The sequence below is a fragment of the Lynx canadensis genome, chromosome X (assembly GCF_007474595.2).
Source record: "Lynx canadensis isolate LIC74 chromosome X, mLynCan4.pri.v2, whole genome shotgun sequence".
NCBI classification, from domain to species: domain Eukaryota; kingdom Metazoa; phylum Chordata; class Mammalia; order Carnivora; family Felidae; genus Lynx; species Lynx canadensis.
The window spans coordinates 8487055-8504839 of record NC_044321.2 but is presented as its reverse complement, the minus strand read 5'-3'; positions in this window follow the sequence as shown (position 1 = coordinate 8504839).

Sequence of the window (17785 nt, the reverse complement as noted above, 5' to 3'; positions counted from 1 at the left end):
CACAGTTTTTACCTATTTTAAGAGTCATTGGAATAGACATAATTGCATAATTCCTAAAATACATAGAGCTGATCATTACAACATTATTTGTTCTAATAAAACATAGAAACATCCCACATAGTCATCAATACAAGGATTGTTAAATAAATTTTGGTACCTTCAGATCATAAAATACTATGTGACCATGAAAAAGAATAAGCTTCTCAGAATGTACTAACCTGGATATGCATAATATTTCATTGAATGAAAAAATGTGTAATGTATTTTGATGACACTTTTATTTTAAAGCTTATTTACTTTGAGAGAAAGAGAGAGCTCGAGCACAAGAACACATGAGGGAGAGGCAGAGAGAGAGAGGGAGAGAGAGAATCCCAAGCAGGCTCCGTGGTGTCAGTACAGAGCCTGGCGCAGGGCTTGAACTCACAAACCGAGAGATCATGACCTGAGCTGAGATCAAGACTTGGATGCCCAACTGACTGAGCCACCCAGGCACCCCTTGTTTTATTTTTTGATGGCATTTATGTTAAAAATATGATGTGTATATTTATATTTTGTGCATAGAAAAAATTCAAAATACAAGATGTGTAAAAATAAAACAACAAAGATTAAAAAATAACCTGCTAAATGAAGATAACCTTTAGGGAGAAGGCATAAGTAGAAGGAGGAACTTGGGGAATTTCTCTTTTCTTTTGTTCAGTACACCCCCTCTGAGTCCTGAACCCACAGGGTCCACGCACACAGAACAATCATTGTTGAAAATGCTTCATTTCTAATCTAATTTCTAAAATGTCTACTTACACATCTTGTAAACATCACTTTGGATTGAAGTGTGAACCCCCCAGAGACACGAGTCCTATTTCCTTCCCCTTTTCCCTCAGTCCACTGCCCTTCTCTCTGCTCTGTGGCCTTTTACGACCAACGGCAACCAGGCTGAAGTAGATGCAGCTTTTTTTTTTTTTCTTAAACCACATCTCTCTCAGCCCTCATGCCTCAAGCACGTAGGCCTCATTTTCCTCCAGTTCGTCTCTGGTTAACCCCCAAACACCTAAGAAAACTCTTTGCCACGAGATGTAAGTCTTCTCTCCTTGGAGTGAGCTCAGGTAGGGAGACAGAAAACATCTATACACTAATAAATTAGGACTTTTCACATCACACTTCTAGAATTTTTAAAAATACCAACATTTGATCAGATTTAATTAAGCTTTATTCAATAAATCTCTCTCGACCAGTTGGTGACCAGAATAAAGATGGATGTGCTCATAAAGATTACATTCTAGGGAGATGAGGCAAATGTTTAAACAACAGACCTAATAAATCAGTGAATTCTATGGAGGGGAACAGGAAGAGAAAAAATGGATAACGAGAATGGGGGGGGGGAGGGTATGCATGTGTCCATTAGACTTTGAAGAAACTAAACAAACTTATGAGGAACCAGGATAAATCAAAAGCTAACCAAACTCCTGATCGCAAGTCCGAGTTGCAGAGGGAGGGTACTGGCCTGTGGGAAGGGAGACATCTGTCTGTCATCCGTTTCCATCTGCTTGTCCTTTAAACCATTGTCTGTGGCTCCACAAGTACAGACAGTCAGGCCTCTCACCCCAGAGGCCATTATTGGAATTGAATGCCAATTCATCTTTGTTTCCCAAGTGTCATCATCCAGGGAGTTTGCAGACGCTTACAATTAAGAACTGGCCATGGTTCGGTTGTTGACCGAAATATTTTCTTCTCACCTTTTTCATTTGTGATATGTAGGCCTTGATTGTTTCCCACCTGAATCTGTACCTTTGGTTCAGTTCTTCAGAGTGTTTTACAAAAATCCCAAATCTTGCAATAGGTCATAGATTTAACCAGAGTAAATATGGTCCAAGCTTAGAATACCTTTATGTTGACTACCCTTGTAGACTAGTCTTTTTATTTCTCTGAAACACTCCTCTACCTTCCTTGATACCTTGGTTCTTGGCCCTGAATACTGGCATTTAAGGGTGTTATTAATATTAATATTATGGAATTATTGTCCATAATATGGAATTTATTATAGGTGCCTTTTTGTTGTTGCTGGTTGTTTAAAATAAATTAACTGACAGAATGTTTAAAGAGACTTGGAAAGGATTCCTAATACTGGAGGAAATCCTGTCTACATGGTTATTGGGTGGCTGTGGATAAAGCAGATAAAGAGACCTAGGACACTCTATGATGGCTTTGGAATGACCAGTTGATTTGCCCAATGTCACAAAGTGACAGAGCTAACAAAACAATAGAATTCATGTTCCTTGGTTTTCCCTTCAGGGCTTTTCTATTCCACCCATTTTGGATGAGAGTCAAAATATATATTCCCTTGCCCACCAAAACAAACAAAAAACACTGTATTTGTAGAAATATTGTAAAGACATTATTTGAGTACTCAGATGTTCTCTCCTCCCCAACTCCCTACTTATTCTCTCAGAGTGAGATCAAAGATACAACCCATAAATTTCTTTGATGTGTTGGTTAGACCATCAATATACCAAGCTAGGCAGGAGACAAAGGGCATTTAATGACCACAAGAAACACTTTTACAAGCTTCCCTTCTCTATAAATCTGACACAGTGATTTATAAAGGACTCATTTGAATCTACCTCCAACTAGCAGAAATAACCTGAAGAATACGGAGCCTGGTAAAATCCTGATACCCTTATTTAGCACGAGACATCAAAATGGCGGAGTATCATTGGACCAATATCCTTGAGGTACACCATAAAATATGTCTAAATGTTTAATGAACAAAATCGCAGACTCCATTTAATGAAAAGAACTGTTTTATATTCTCTACGCTCAACACAGCAGAAAACCTGCTCCACTGACCAAGTTATTACTTCCCTCTTCTGTACTTCTGGAGCATTTGAAATATATCTCTACTCATAAAGTGATGTAACTATTTACTTTCTTAGGTCGGCTTCTGCTAGACTTGGGAAAAATGGAACATGGTTTCTTTATTTTCCATCACTTTAACCATCCCGGTGATTGATATAATATTGGGCATTTATTTAGTTCATGGATGGATGGATGGATGGATGGATGGATGGATGGTTGTGATATCTATAACATGTAAGCACCACCACTATATAACGTTTTATCCAAGTTGTCCTTTTAAATTAGTATACACCTTCTATAGTAAGGTTTCCTTTGCTACCCAGTCTAACCAATAAAGTATGACATTATAAAAAATACTTTTGTACCCATCACCCATCTGAATAAAATATTACAAATATATTTATAGTTCTTTGTGTGCTCTTCTCCCTATACACCTTAAAGTTTGCAATATTCTGAATTTCTTGCTTATCCATTTCCATACCCCCCATTTTACTTTTTTGCTATGTGGCATGTATCCCAAAACCATAAATACTATTGTTTCACATGATTTTAAACTTCACAGAAATGGTATTATACTATATACATCATTATAGCACGTGCTTTTTTTTTTTTTTTTTGTCTTTCAACATGGCATTTATCCATGTTAATACATATAGCTCTAGCTCATTCGTATTTCCTGCTGCGTGGTATTCCACTGTAGTAATATACCATAACTTATCTATCCATTCTCCTCTTGGTGGATATTTATGTTGCTTACAGGATTCAGCTCTCACAATGTTAATATGAACATCTTGTACAAGTCTTCTTGTACTTGTGCACAAATGTGAATGTTTAGGGAGTACTGAAATGGCTCAGTCATAGGACACGAATGTCTCTGGCTTTACTAGATATTGCCACACTGTTCTCCAAAGTGACTGTATCAATTTATATGCCCACCAGCAACATGTGAAAGTTCTGATCATTCCAAATCCTCACCAAGACTTATTATCATCAACTTTTAATTTTCCTTTTTTTAAAGATTTTTTAAAAATTTTTTAAAGTTTATTTTATTTTGAAAAAGATACAGAGAGCAAGTGGGGGAAGGGAAGAGAGAGAAGGAGACAGAATCCCAAGAAGGCTCCAAGCTGTCAGCATAGAGCCTGATGTGGGGCTCAAACTCACAAACAGTGAGATCATGACCTGAGCTGAAACCTAGAGTCAGAGGCTTAACCGACTGAGCCACCAAGTTGCCCCTCAAGTATTTTTAAGTAGCATTTTTTTTCTTAATATTTATTTTGAGAGAGAGAGAGGGGGAGAGAGAGAGAGAGGGAGGGAGAATGCGGGTGCAAGAGAGGAGACCACGCAAGCAGGGGAGGGGCATTGAGGGAGGGAGCACAGAATCCAGAGCAGGCTGTTAGCACAGAGACTGACCGTGAGATCATGACCTGAGCCAATGCCTGACGCTTAACCGACTGCGCCACCCAGGCACCCCGTGAAGATTTTATTTTTAAGTAATCTCTACACCCAACGTGGTCCTCAAACCCACAACCCCTGAGATTAAGAGTCACATGATCACAGGGTGCCTGGGTAGCTCAGTCAGTTAAGCTTCCAACTTCAGCTCAGGTTGTGATCTCATGGTTTGTGGGTTCGAGCCCCATGTCAGGCTCTGTGCTGACAGCTCAGAGCCTGGAGCCTGCTTTGGACTCTGTGTCTCCCTCTCTCTCTCTCTCTCTCTGTCTCTCTCAGATAAATAAAAGACATTTTTCTTAATCTCAATGATACATACTGGTATCTTATTTTAATTTGTAATTATCTCATTATTAATAAGGATAATCATGTCTGTTGTCTGTTTAGGCTCCCCCTTTTGTGAATTGGCTGTTTCTATTTTTTGGTTAAGTTGAATTACATTGTTTGTGGGGTTTTTTCCTATTGATATTAATTAATACATTCTAAATAATTTGTTGTCAGTTTTATATATAATAAACATCTCTAAGTTTATGGCTTAACTTTTCTTTTTTACACTGTATTTTGATGCATAGAAGCTTTTTAATTTTATATATATATATATATATACATATATGTACATATATACACAGATATACACACACACACACACATATATATATATATATTTTTTTTAAAGTAATCTCTACACCCAACATGGGGCTGGCTTGAACTTACAACCCTGAGATCAAGAGTCACAAGCTCTACTGACTGAGCCAGCCAGGAGCCCCAAGATGCATAGAAGCTTATAACATTTAATGCAGCTAATGTATTTCTCTATTCCTTTATGGTTTGTGTTTTTTGTATCTTATTTAAGAAATCTTTCCCTAAAGTCTCAAATTATGCTCCTGTATTTTCTTCAAAATACAGAATTTTTAAATTTTATTTATTTATTTATTTATTTTTAATCTGCTACAGTTGTTGGTTGTTGCTGTTGTTTTTGTTTTTGAGGTGGGGAGGGGCAGAGAGAGGGATAGAGCAAATCCCAGGCAGGCTTTGCACTGTTCGGTGCAGAGCCCAGTGCAGGGCTGGAACTAACAAACCAGGAGATCCTGACCTGAGCCAAAGCTGGATGTTTAACCAACTGAGCCACCCAGGTGCCTATAGACATTTTAAATTTTAAAGTTTTGTTTCTTGCATTATAAAAATTGTGTAATTCGAAATAATGTTTGCTTGGATGTGACCAATCTTGCATGAGTATGTATGTGTGTATTATATACAGATACACAAATATAGGTACACACATATATACAAATATATACACATAAATTTGTGTATGTGTACAGTGTTCAAACAATGAAATTTTGGTTAATTTGTTCTCCTATTGTATCGTTGTCTCCCGTTTCATTGCTACTCTTTATTAGTTCTTTCTAATTTCTTTGGGTTTACTCTAACATCTTAATAGAAATGTTTGGCTCTTTAATTCCTAGCTTTCTTCTTTTTATTAAGAAAAGAATTTAGGGGGTACCTGGGTGGTTCAGTCGGTTAAGCGCCCAACTTTGGCTCAGGTCATGATCTCGTGGTTTATGGGTTCGAGCCCCGTGTCGGGCTCTGTGCTGACAGCTCGGAGCCTGGAGCCTGCTTTGGATGCTGTGTCTCCCTCTCTCTCTGCCCCTCCCCCACTCACTCACACGCGCGCTCTCTCAAAACTGAATAAACACAAAAGAAATTTTGAAACAAAAAGGAAAAGAATTTAGGATTATTAATTTTCAATATTCACTTCAGCTACATCTCCTAAGTTATGAAATATAGCATTGTTTTATCATTGTTTACTTACAAATGTTTTCTAATTTCATTATACTTTCTTTGATCCATGGGTTTATTTTTTTTAATGTTTTTATTTATTTTGAGAGAAAGAGTGAGTGCAGGGGAGGGGCAGAGAGAGAGAGGGAGAGAGGGAGAGAGAGAATCCCAAGCAGGCTCCACACTGTTAGCACAGAGCCCAATCAAGGGCTTGATCTCACAAACTGAGAACATGACCTAAGCCCAAATCAAGAGTAGGATGCTAAACCAACTTAGCCACCCAGGTGCCCCCATGGGTTAATTTAAAATGAGCTTTTCAGGAAGGGGAATGGGCTAAATAGATAAGGGGCACTAAGGAATCTACTCCTGAAATCATTGTTGCACTATATGCTAACTAATTTGGATGTAAATTTAAAAAAAAATAAAAAATAAAATTAAAAAAAATAAATGAATAAAAATAAAATGTGCTTTTAAATTTCCAAGTGTACAGGCACTTTTCAGTTGTATTTTTGGGTTTTTTTTGTTTGTTTGTTTGTTTGTTTGTTTTTTGCAAATTAAAAAAAAATTTTTAATGTTTATTTACTTTAGAAAGAGAGAGAGCACAAGCAGGGAAGGGGCAGAAAGAGAGGGAGACATAGAATCTGAAGCAGGCTCCAAACTCTGAGCTGCCAGCACAGAGCCCAACGTGGGGCTCAAACTCACAAACCTTGGGATCACTACCTGAGCCAAAGTCGGAAGCTTAACCAACTGAGCCACCCAGGTGCCCCTTTTGTTGTTAACTTTACTGCATCATAGGTGAAGAACTGGGTCTGTATGATACCGATATTTGGAAATTTGCTGAGACCTATTTCTTGGTCATGTGTTGTAAATGTTCCACTTACTGAGAATAAATTGTGTGTTAAAATCTCCCACTATGGATTTGTTCGTTTCTCCTTGCAATTCTGTAAATAGTTGCTTTTTATACATTTATGTTCTTACTTTATCAAAGAAGTTTAGAATGGGGACACCTGGCTGGCTCAGTAGGTAAAGCATGTGACTCTTGATCTCAGGGTTGCAAGTTCAAGCTCCACGTTGAGCATAGAGCTGACTTACCAAAAAAAAAAAAAAAAAAAAAAAAAAAAAAAAGTTTAGAGTGTGTCTATCTTTAGGTTGATGTGTAGATTTCTCCCACTGTGTCAGGACCCTCTTTATCCCCAACAGTGGTTTTTAACTTAAAGCATACTTTGTCACAAATTACTCAACATTACTATGTCTTTCTCAAGAATAAAGGAACCTTAGAGCAATTTGACTCTGCAAATGCCCCATCCATTTTGTGTGTCACTGTAACCCATTAATTTATTTCCCCCTCACTTATTTGCCCTTAAAATTTATACATTAACATTGTCTCATACAGTGATAGTATTGAGGTTTACCCACCTTTCTAGTGATATTTTTACTTCTTAAATCTCAATTCTGAGTTTAATTTCCTTCTTGCCAAGGACCCTTGAAGGGTTATAGACGTGAGCAATGAAGACAAGACTAACAAAAAATCCCCAAAGTAAACAGGGTAATGTGTTCATCTCAACATGGGCTCTTGCAGGGAAAAACAAAGAGAAGGCTTCTTCCGAATTTGCAATCCCAGACCAGCCCTCACATGGCTTCGGGGTTCATATGTTCAATGTTGATGTGATGTAAGACTCTCTAAGCCAGAGAGAGCATAATTAAAAATGGTTCCATCTTTATAATGCCCCTAGAAGTGAAGAAAAAACATCCTTGCAAACCCCAAGCCAAGAAAGAAATAATAAAAATGTCGTTGGTGAATGGTAGGAATCCAAACATATGTGGAGACAAATAAGCTTCAACCTAGGCCTTCAAAAGATTCCTTATTATGTGTTTAGAATACAGGTTGGCAAAATGTTTCTATAAAGGACCATGTATTAGATTTAGGCTTCGTGGACCATATAGTCTCTGTTGCAACTACTTGGCTTGGCCGTTATAGAGTGGACGAAAGCATCATGGACTCCGACTCATAATCAAATGAGTACAGTTGTATCCCAATAAGAGTTTATTAATGAACACTTAAATCTGACTTTTGTGTAATTTCCAATGTCAATAAATATTATTTCTTTCCCAACATTTATAAATGTAAGAGCACTACTAATTCTAGGCAGTCTGAAAACAGGCAGCCAACCAGAATTAGCCCACAGGCAAAAGTTTGCCAACCCCTGGTGTAGGATATTTTGTACTATATAGAGAACAATGTCTGTCTTTGCTATTACTATTAAACTAAGAGGCATCAATAATCACTAATTTAAAAAGTACACTTTTGGGGGCACCTGCATGGTTCAGTTGGTTAAGCGTCTGACTCTTGATTTCAGCTCAGGTCATGATCTCAGGTTCGGGAGAGTGAGCCCCACATCGGGCTCCTTGCTGAGCATGGAGCCTGCTTGGGATTCTCTCTCTCTCTCTCTCTCTCTCTCTCTCTTTTTCTCTCTCTGTGCACCTCTCCTACTTGCATGTGCACATGTGCCCTCTCTCTCTCAAACAAACTAAAAAAGAAAAAAAGGATACTTTTCATATCAAGTTTCCCAGCAGATAGTCTAGTCCAGAGAAGCTCTTATTGTACCACTTACAGCAAAGTGAGAGAGCTCATCATACAGGAGACCACAGCCCCCTCTTTACTGATCAAAGAAGATGATCTGCACTGACCTGGGAAAGCAGAACTTTAGAGCTAGGTCTTAGGAAACTGGGAACTGAAATGCTCAAGTCACTTGATCAGTGTCTGACACCAGGAGAGTGGCACAGAGAACCCTCCTCATCATTCAAAATCCAGCTCAAATTGGTCACCTCCTGCTTGACCCTTCGCCTGGACTGGCCAGCATTAATGCTTCTGTCATCTGCACTCACTTTATCCTTCGTACGTACTCCCTGTAGCACTTAGCAGTGCACTGCAAACTTGCTTTTTTCTCTCGCTTGAGTGTTCCTTGTTGACTTTCCTCTCTCTCGTATCTAGACCAGTGAAGCCGACACCTGGGAATGGCTCATTCAAAGATTATTACATAAATGAATGTGGTCTCCATAGAGCACAGCTCATGCATTTCCAGTAGACAGGACCAAGTGGCAAGAGTAAGAATGAGCTGGTCGCTCATCACACAACACAAGAAGAACGATGTGCTATATAAATCTCTTGCATCCCCATGCAAAGCTCAGGATCTTCAGAATACAAGTGTTGTGATGAGAGCCTAATGAAATTCTATGAGTAGGATTCTGGATTGCTGATTATAAAGTCATCTAATCATTGCTAAATTGATTTAGCAAAGAAAGACTTAAGAACTGTGGGTGAATTTTGTCCCAAGCCCAAATAAGATTTTATCATTCGGAAAATTGGTAAAAATTAACTCAAATAGCTAAATTACACAGAAGGGAAAGCAGTAATTCATTTCTCCTGTCAGTTATATAAAAGCCTTTCTTATGAAGAACAAACCATATTATAATATCATAAGATATTATTTTCTCCTTTTAAAAAACCGTCTGAGTGAAATTGAGAAAAGAATTTAACATCTCAGGACTTGCAGTAAAATTTCAAAGTGCTAGGGAATAACATGCAATAGATCGATTTTAATGTTGCTAAACAACAATGGGATATATACATTCCTCTATCACCACCATTTCATAAAAGAGACAGGACACGTTATACCAAACATGGTAAAACAATGTTATTTTAGTTAAAAAGCAGTCCTTCAAATAAAATAGACTTAGCTTTATGAAAAATGTGTTAAATCGTTAGTATTTTTTAAATTGTGCTACAGATTAGAGAAAACAATTTCACAGGCCCCAAAGGCCCTAAAAATCCATGGCCCACTGTTTTGGGGGTTACTGCATTACAAAGTATTCAAGGTCTCTTTTAACGTGAAATTTTTAACTTAATTAAAATTTTTTTTCTGCATCTCTAATAAACGCCTCTCCCCAGATAGCAAGCCTCATGACACATCAACACAGTTCTTTCAGAAGCTTTCCACTTTTTGTGAACTTGATGCTGAATTTACTTTCTAATTTACATTTTTATCAATTCCAATTATCTTCTTGTCTGATTTATTGGTTTTCATCATTACCTCACTAAATTAGCCATATATCATTTCCTTCACCACAAAAAAAGCCATACATTTTTCTTTGAAAACCCATATATTGGCAGAACTTCCATCTATGACAGAGTAGAGACTGTGGCAAATTCTCTCCTCCACAAACACCTAGAAAGCTGCATAAAATGGTCATGAACAGGGGCGCCTGGGTGGCTTTGTCAGTTAAGACTCTGACTTCGGCTCAGGTCGTGATCTCAATGGTTCATGAGATCGAGCCCCGCATCGGGCTCTGTGCTGACATCCCACAGCCTGGAGACTGCTTCGGATTCTGTGTCTCTCTCTCTCTCTGCCCCTCCCCTGCTGGCGTGCTGTCTGTCTGTCTGTCTCTCTCTCTCTCTCTCTCTCTCAAAAATAAATAAGTATTAAAAAATATGTTTTTTTAAATGGTCACAAACAACCATTATCAGAGCTCCAAAAACTGAGCAAAGGCAAATGATAAAGAGAGCAGCCCCGACTGATGAGAAGCTCCCAGTACAGGCTGGAGCTGTGAGAGTCTGTGGCCTGCTGGCCCCGGGCGCTCCCATCTCCCCTGCCTGGTTCAGTAGACGAGAATGGTCGTCGTACAGGTGTGCCGCTGGATTGAAAAGCAGCCACCTCACCGCCTGAGAGCCAGGACGTGATCTGGAGGCGAGCTGAACATCTATTCCCAGCAGTGTTGTCAGTAAGAGTAGCAGCGGTCAGTAGGAAACCAAAGGAGAAATCCCATACCCCCGCCAGCGTCCCCATTCCAGGGCAAACGGGAAGCCAGGCAGAAATGTCAACAAGGAGGTAGTCCTGGAAATGAGATCGCCTCAGAAGTGCAAGAGAGGCTCTTCACACATCCCTGGCTGACTGGGAAAATGATGTGTATGGGCAGGGAGAGCCAAAAGGGCCCTGTGGAAAGTAAAAGCAAAGGCAGACTTTCAAATTGCCTGAACTTTGAATGTGCTCCCAGCCCACACACACATTCATGGGCAGCCTGAGGTGTCTGAGCACAAGCTTTGCCCAATCATTGCCTGACTATTCAGCTATGCAGACAGAGCTGTGGCATCGATATATCCAGGATCAAAATTACAATTAGAGGGGGAAAAAAAACACGCAGAAAGAGCAATGACCAAGACCACACACACCTAATTAACATTTATAGAACACTCCACTCAAAAGCAGAATATACATTTCCCAAGCATGCATGAAATGTTCCTCTGAATAGACCTTGTCCTAGACCACAAAAAAAAAAAAAAAACACTCAGTGAATTTAGACTTATGAGATGATTTAAAGTATGTTTTCCAACCACAATGGAATTAAGTTAGAAAACAACAACACAATAGAATTTAGGAAATCACTAATTATTTGGAAATTAAATAATGCTTTTAAAAATTCTGTACATATAGGCAAAGAAAAAAATCACAAAGGGTATTATCAAGTATTTTAACTGAATTAAAATAAAATCACATATATTAAAATTTATTAGATGTAGCTAATGTAGTACTTAGGGTTACAGTTCTAAAGACCTATATTAGAAAAAAAGAAAGGTGTCAAACCAATAATGTTTCCACCTTGAGAAATTAGGGAAAAATAGAGAAATTCGATCCAAAGCCAGCAGGAAAAAAAATCATAAAGTTTATAGGGGAAATCAATCATATGGAAAACAGAAAAACAATAAAGAAAATCCATCACTAAAATTGACAAGTTTCTACTCAACCTGTGCCAAAAAAGAAGAAATAAATGACCAAACTCACGAATGAACAGATATCACTACCAACTCTAGGGAAGTTAAGTGGATTACAGGAAAGCATTATGAACAGATTCATACCAACATATTATGCAAATTCGATGAAACAGACAAATTCTCAAGAAGACATTTTGATGACAGACCCAAGCACAAGAGTGGAAACGAAGTCGCCTAGGAGAAAACATTGGAGAATACCTTTGTGAACTCAAGTTAGGCAATGATTTATTGGATGTAGACATAAAAAGCACAAACTATAACAAAAGTTGGTAAGTTGGACTTCATCAGATTTCTACTCTACCAAAGACACTCATAAGAAAATGAACAGGCACTCCACTGATCTGGGAGGAAATGGTTTCAAGACACCTATCTCTTAAAGGGTTTGTATGCTGAATACATAAAGAACTATTACAACTCAAGTAAATGAGCTGACAAAGGGATATGAGGGTGGAAAATGAAGATCATAATGTTACCCCCCTACACACGTCCTAGAATGGTTAATGTGAAAAGAACTGAAAATATGAAGTACTAAGGTAGATACGGAATAACTGGAAATCTCATACATTGTCAGTGGGAACATGAGGTGGTGCAGCCCCCTTGGAAAACAATCTCAGATGTATTAAAAACTTAAATATAGATCTAATATACATCCCAGAAATTCCACTCCTAGGTAACTACCCAAGAGAGATGAAATCATATGTCAAAAAAGACTGGCATATAAATGTTCCTAAGTTTATTCATAACCAAAAACCGGAAAAGCAAACATACCATCGATCTTTGAATGGATAAAGAAATAGTACATCCATGCAATGAGATACTATTTAGCAATAAAAGGAACAATCTACTGATACACAATCACGGATGAATCTCAAAAATCCTATGCTAAGTTAGACAAGCCTGCCCCCAAAATTTACACACTGTGTGTTTCCATTTATATCACACCCTACGATGTGCAAAACAATAAGGACAGAAATCAGAACAGGGGCCAGGGGTGAGGGGAAGAGGGGATAGGTGTAAAAGAATGAGAGGGAACTTTTGGGCGTGATGGAAATGTTCTATTACATCTTGGTTGTGATGGTGGTTACGTGAATGTATACATTTGTTGAAATGCACCTTAAATGAATAGGTACAAAAGGGAAAAAAAGAGGATTGTTAAGTATAATCCTCATGAGAAAATAGAGGTTTAGAAGTACGTCTCCTCCAGAGCGCCTGGCTGGCTCAGTCACAGAAACTTGCAACTCTTGATCTTGGGGTCACGAGTTCAAGCCCCATGTTGAGTACGGAGATTACTTAAATAAACAAAAACTAAAAAAAAAGAAAAAAAGAAAAGAAAAGAGGTAGGTTTCCTCATCCTCTCATGCTAAAAACTCTTAAGATTTATCTATAATCCAGCTGAGAACACTGGAAAACTACTTAGAAGGTCCACAAGTGAATGCATTGCCTGTGTGAGGAGAAAGACAGGTTCTTTTTTTTTTTTTTTTTAGTTTATTGATTTATGTTGAGAGAGACCGAAGACAGGGAGTGGGGGAGGGGCAGAGAGAGAGGGAGACAGAGAATCTCAGGCAGGCTCCGCGCCATCAGTACGGAGACTGACGTGGGCCTCGAACTCATGAAACCATGGGATCATGACCTGAAGGAAAACCAAGAGTCGAACACTTAATTGCCTCAGCCACCCAGGTGCCCAGACATGTTCTAATTCACCTGTAGGGTTCCGCTTTCCAGCAAAGGGCCATAATCTCATAGCAGTTTGATCAATATCTGTATAACAAATGGACAGATAAAGGTTTCTAAGATACTTTGCCAAAATCAGAAACTCTTCCAAGTGTGAAGGAGGAATATTAAATAGTGAAATAGGAACATGGAAGACTGTATGAATTAATCTAATTCCCCACACTACTGTGTCAGTGGTGTCCGGATGGCTGTTCTAGAATCTCCGCATATAACTGTACTGCCAAAACCATGAAACAGATCAACAGTTTTTAAAAGGGATCATATATAAAGATCAAAATGCCTCTCAAATGACTCACGTAAAGATGAAAACAGATAAGCAAATTAAAATAAAGAAACCCTACCCAAATCTTAAAATTCCATTCAAGTAAAATTGATCTAAGTTAGGTAATGCCTGAGCTGAAACAAGGTTCTGTAATAAATTTGTTTCATTTGAAATAGGCAGAATCTCTTATTTTATTGCATTTTGAAATCATGAAGCAAACTCAGAGGCTTCTCTGCAAGCTGTTCATTTCTTAGCTCTAGATTGCTTTCAAAATAATGTTCAAATCAATTCATATTATTTCTAAAGAAATGTCAAAACGTTATCAATTATTTGTAAAGATACTGCTATTTTTCCTGGCTCAACTTTTTATTTTGCAAATTCTCCTAATAATATCCTTTATAGCAGTTTTGTTTTTCTGAGCCAGATGAAACTCATTGCATTTAGTTGTCACACCTCTTCAGACTCCTTCAATCTGGAACAGTTCCTCTGCCTTTATCTTTCATGATATTTCCATTTTGAAGAGGAGAGGCCAGTGTTTTGTTTTTTTTTGGAAAATGCCCCTCAGTCTGGGTTTGTCCGATGTTTCTCATGATTAGATTGCGGTTAAGCATTTTAGGCAGGTACCTAAAGTCGTGATATTGTGTCCTTCACCCCACATCACATCAGGACGCACATGATGATCATTTGTCCTGGTATTGGAAGTTGTGAACTCAGATCACTTGGTGTAGGTGGTGTTTGTCAGATTTCTCTGTGTTAAAGGGATCTTTCACCCTTTGTAGTTGATAAGTAATCCACGTAGAAATACTATAATTCACAATTTAGTTCTATTATATATATCATAATATTAACGCTTCTTTTTTTAAATATTTCTTTTTGAGAGAGACAGAGCGTGAGTGGGGGAAGGGCAGAGGCAGAGGGAGACACGGAACCCGAAGCAGATTCCAGGCTTCGAGCTGTCAACACAGAGCCCGAAGCGGGGCTCAAACCCACGAACCGTGAGATCATGACCCAAGCCGAAGTCAGACGCTCAACCAACCGAGCCATCCAAGAGCCCCTATATACATGGTAATATTAAAATGCTATGACATTATAAAGTGTATCTTTGAAAATAAACACATTGAACCACTAATAACCTCACCTGATATAGTTTTAGGATTGAAAAATCTGTTTACTTACTATCATAACATTTCTATGATTTATTTTTTGTTTTTTAATGTTTATTTATTTTTGAGAGAGAGAGTGAGACGGAGCATGAGCAGCGGAGGGCCAAAGAGAGGAAGACACAGAATCTGAAGCAGGCTCCAGGCTCTGAGCTGTCAGCACAGAGCCGGATGCGGGGCTCGAACCACAAACCGTGAGAACATGACCTGAGCTGAAGTCGGACGCCTGACTGACGGAACCACCCAGGCGCCCCAATAACATTTCTATGATTTTTAAGGCATAGATTTAAGTATATGTTAATAGAAGAGGTCTAGAGAAATTGCCAATTTTCTTCCCGTACCAGTGTGAGGCTTGTTGTTCATGCTTCGTGCCCATAAGCCCTGTTGGACAGTCATTTCTTCTGTTTAAAATTCAAGAGCAGTGCTGTTCATTCTGGAAGAAACAAAATGCTTTTCCAATGTACTGACAAATGTACCACCTCACCAAATATCGAGAAGCCCAAGAGGCCCGACTAGATCAATAAATAAACCTTCAGCCCCTGGCCTAAGCTCCAATGATTTAGTTCCATTTATAAAGTGTTAACCTTGAAATATAGTTTGAGACCAAGTTGAAGACACTTTATCACAATACGAACTGGTAGCACACTAGAAACTCCACTTGCTGAAGGTGAGCATGTTACAAGTGAGAGGTCCCTAGAGTTTACAACAAACGGTGTTTTTACCTTAAATCCATTACTCAAAGCTCGCTTTTGGTAATCCACTTTTCCTTTCTGAAAATCCAGTTACTCATCTTTAAATCAGGGCTCACAGGACTACCTCTGTGGGGCTGTATAAAGAAAGAAAACATCTTGTGCACTGAAGGGCTTTGGAAGCCCTAAAGCACTTACAAATGCTAGCCGAAGAGGGGGAAATGCCCCCCAAAACACAATTACGTTGTTATTTCCCACATGAAAGAAACCTCCAACTTAGACTTGATGCCAAGTAAAAATCTATTTATTAAAGACTTTTCACTGCTTTGTCTGAAAATGAAGATTTTGATGGTACAAATGAAGCGACACTGAACGGAATTTTAATGATCCTAGGAACCAGGCATAAACTCTCAAGAGACTGACTGCTCTCCATGTTGACTTCATGGAGTGAAGTAGAGGGACCACTGCCAGCTTGGTGACTCCCCACCGCATCCTCTTTACAGTGATGCCGAAGCTACCGGAACACACGGTTATAGCAAACACTCAAACACGGGCTGCTTTTCTCAGTTGTGCGCACGCACGCATGTGTGTGCGTACACACTGTGGTTCTGGCAGAGCGACAAATCAGTTAACCGCAGTGGAATTCCCTTCAAGTGATGCCTCCATGCTGTTATAGAAGTACATCTAATCCAATTCGTGAATAAACTACAGGGATGGCGACAGAGTGGACCTTCCCAGTGAAAGAACCAGAAAGGGTGGAGGCAAATGGTCCAGCTGTATTATAATCGGTGCTCTATAAGCAAGTGCTAAATAAACTCTGGTAAAGATACTGACTTCCCCGGAAGCTTCGTGTAAAAGAGGATTATGAACCGGATGAAAATGTTTTCAGCTAAATCAACTCTCAATGGAAAGCAGCAGCAGGAGGCAAGAGCTAGATGGACTGGAGCTCAGAATGAAGGATAAGCAAGAGGAATACGGAAAGAATTTCTGGCCCTTGTGAACACAATGTTCAGAAATTGGCATCGAAGTGCAGGAAAATTAACTTTTCTGATCTTGCTTGTATCCATCTGTCTCTCCCAACAACCACGGCCCTAGAGCAAAGACTTCATTACCTTTTTGTCTGAGTTGTGTCTCCCCACTCTGACCAGTGTTTTTTTTAATTTTACTTTTAAGTAATCTCTACACCTGACGTGGGGCTCAAATTCACAACCCCGAGATCAAGAATCACACTCCCTACTGACTGAGCCAGCCTGGCACGCCAAAACACTAGGACCAATTCTTACACCATCTCTAGTGCGATCTCCTTAAAAGGTGTTAACAGTGATTGCTCAGGACCGTGAAATAATGGCTGATTTTTTCTTCTTCTCCATGTGTTCCCTCCAAGTCCGTCAAGCGAAATCTGCAGAGTCTCCACATCTCCGTGTGGTAGAGAAACAGATCCAGGGCCGCGTCATGCTACAAGCCTACTTCTGGAAGTCACGGATCCTGTATCCTTGGTTAAAGTACCTCATCTGTGGATGACACTCAGCACCACCTTCCGCTCGCATCCTCCTTGCCATTACCTTTAAATCTCTCTCCGTATTCCATGAAGGTGTTTCTCCTTTCAAAATCCACAATGACTACCTCTCTAGTCCACATTAATTTGGATATCGCACCCAACAACCTTGTCTCTCACGCCCTTGACTTGCTCGCCTGCAACTACCTTCATCTTTGCTTCACCTCTGCCTTCTCCCATTTTTATTTTTATTTTGTCTTCATTCACAACACCTCCGTGTCCGAAATCTCAAACTCGGATAGCCCCCCCACCCCGTACCATGACTTCCCCCGCCTCCAGTTTTTTCCTGTAGCTATCCTTTCACTTAGAGGGGACCTTGGTTTCCTTAGTCATTCTACTGTTTTCTCCTTATCTGCCACCCCCCAACCCATCTTCACTTCCTTCTCCATTTCATTTAGTTTTATGGACATTTATTCCACAACACCCTTTCTTCACTCCCCTTTTCTGAGATCCAGTTAGCCAAACTGTGGCCCTAGTAGACAAAAC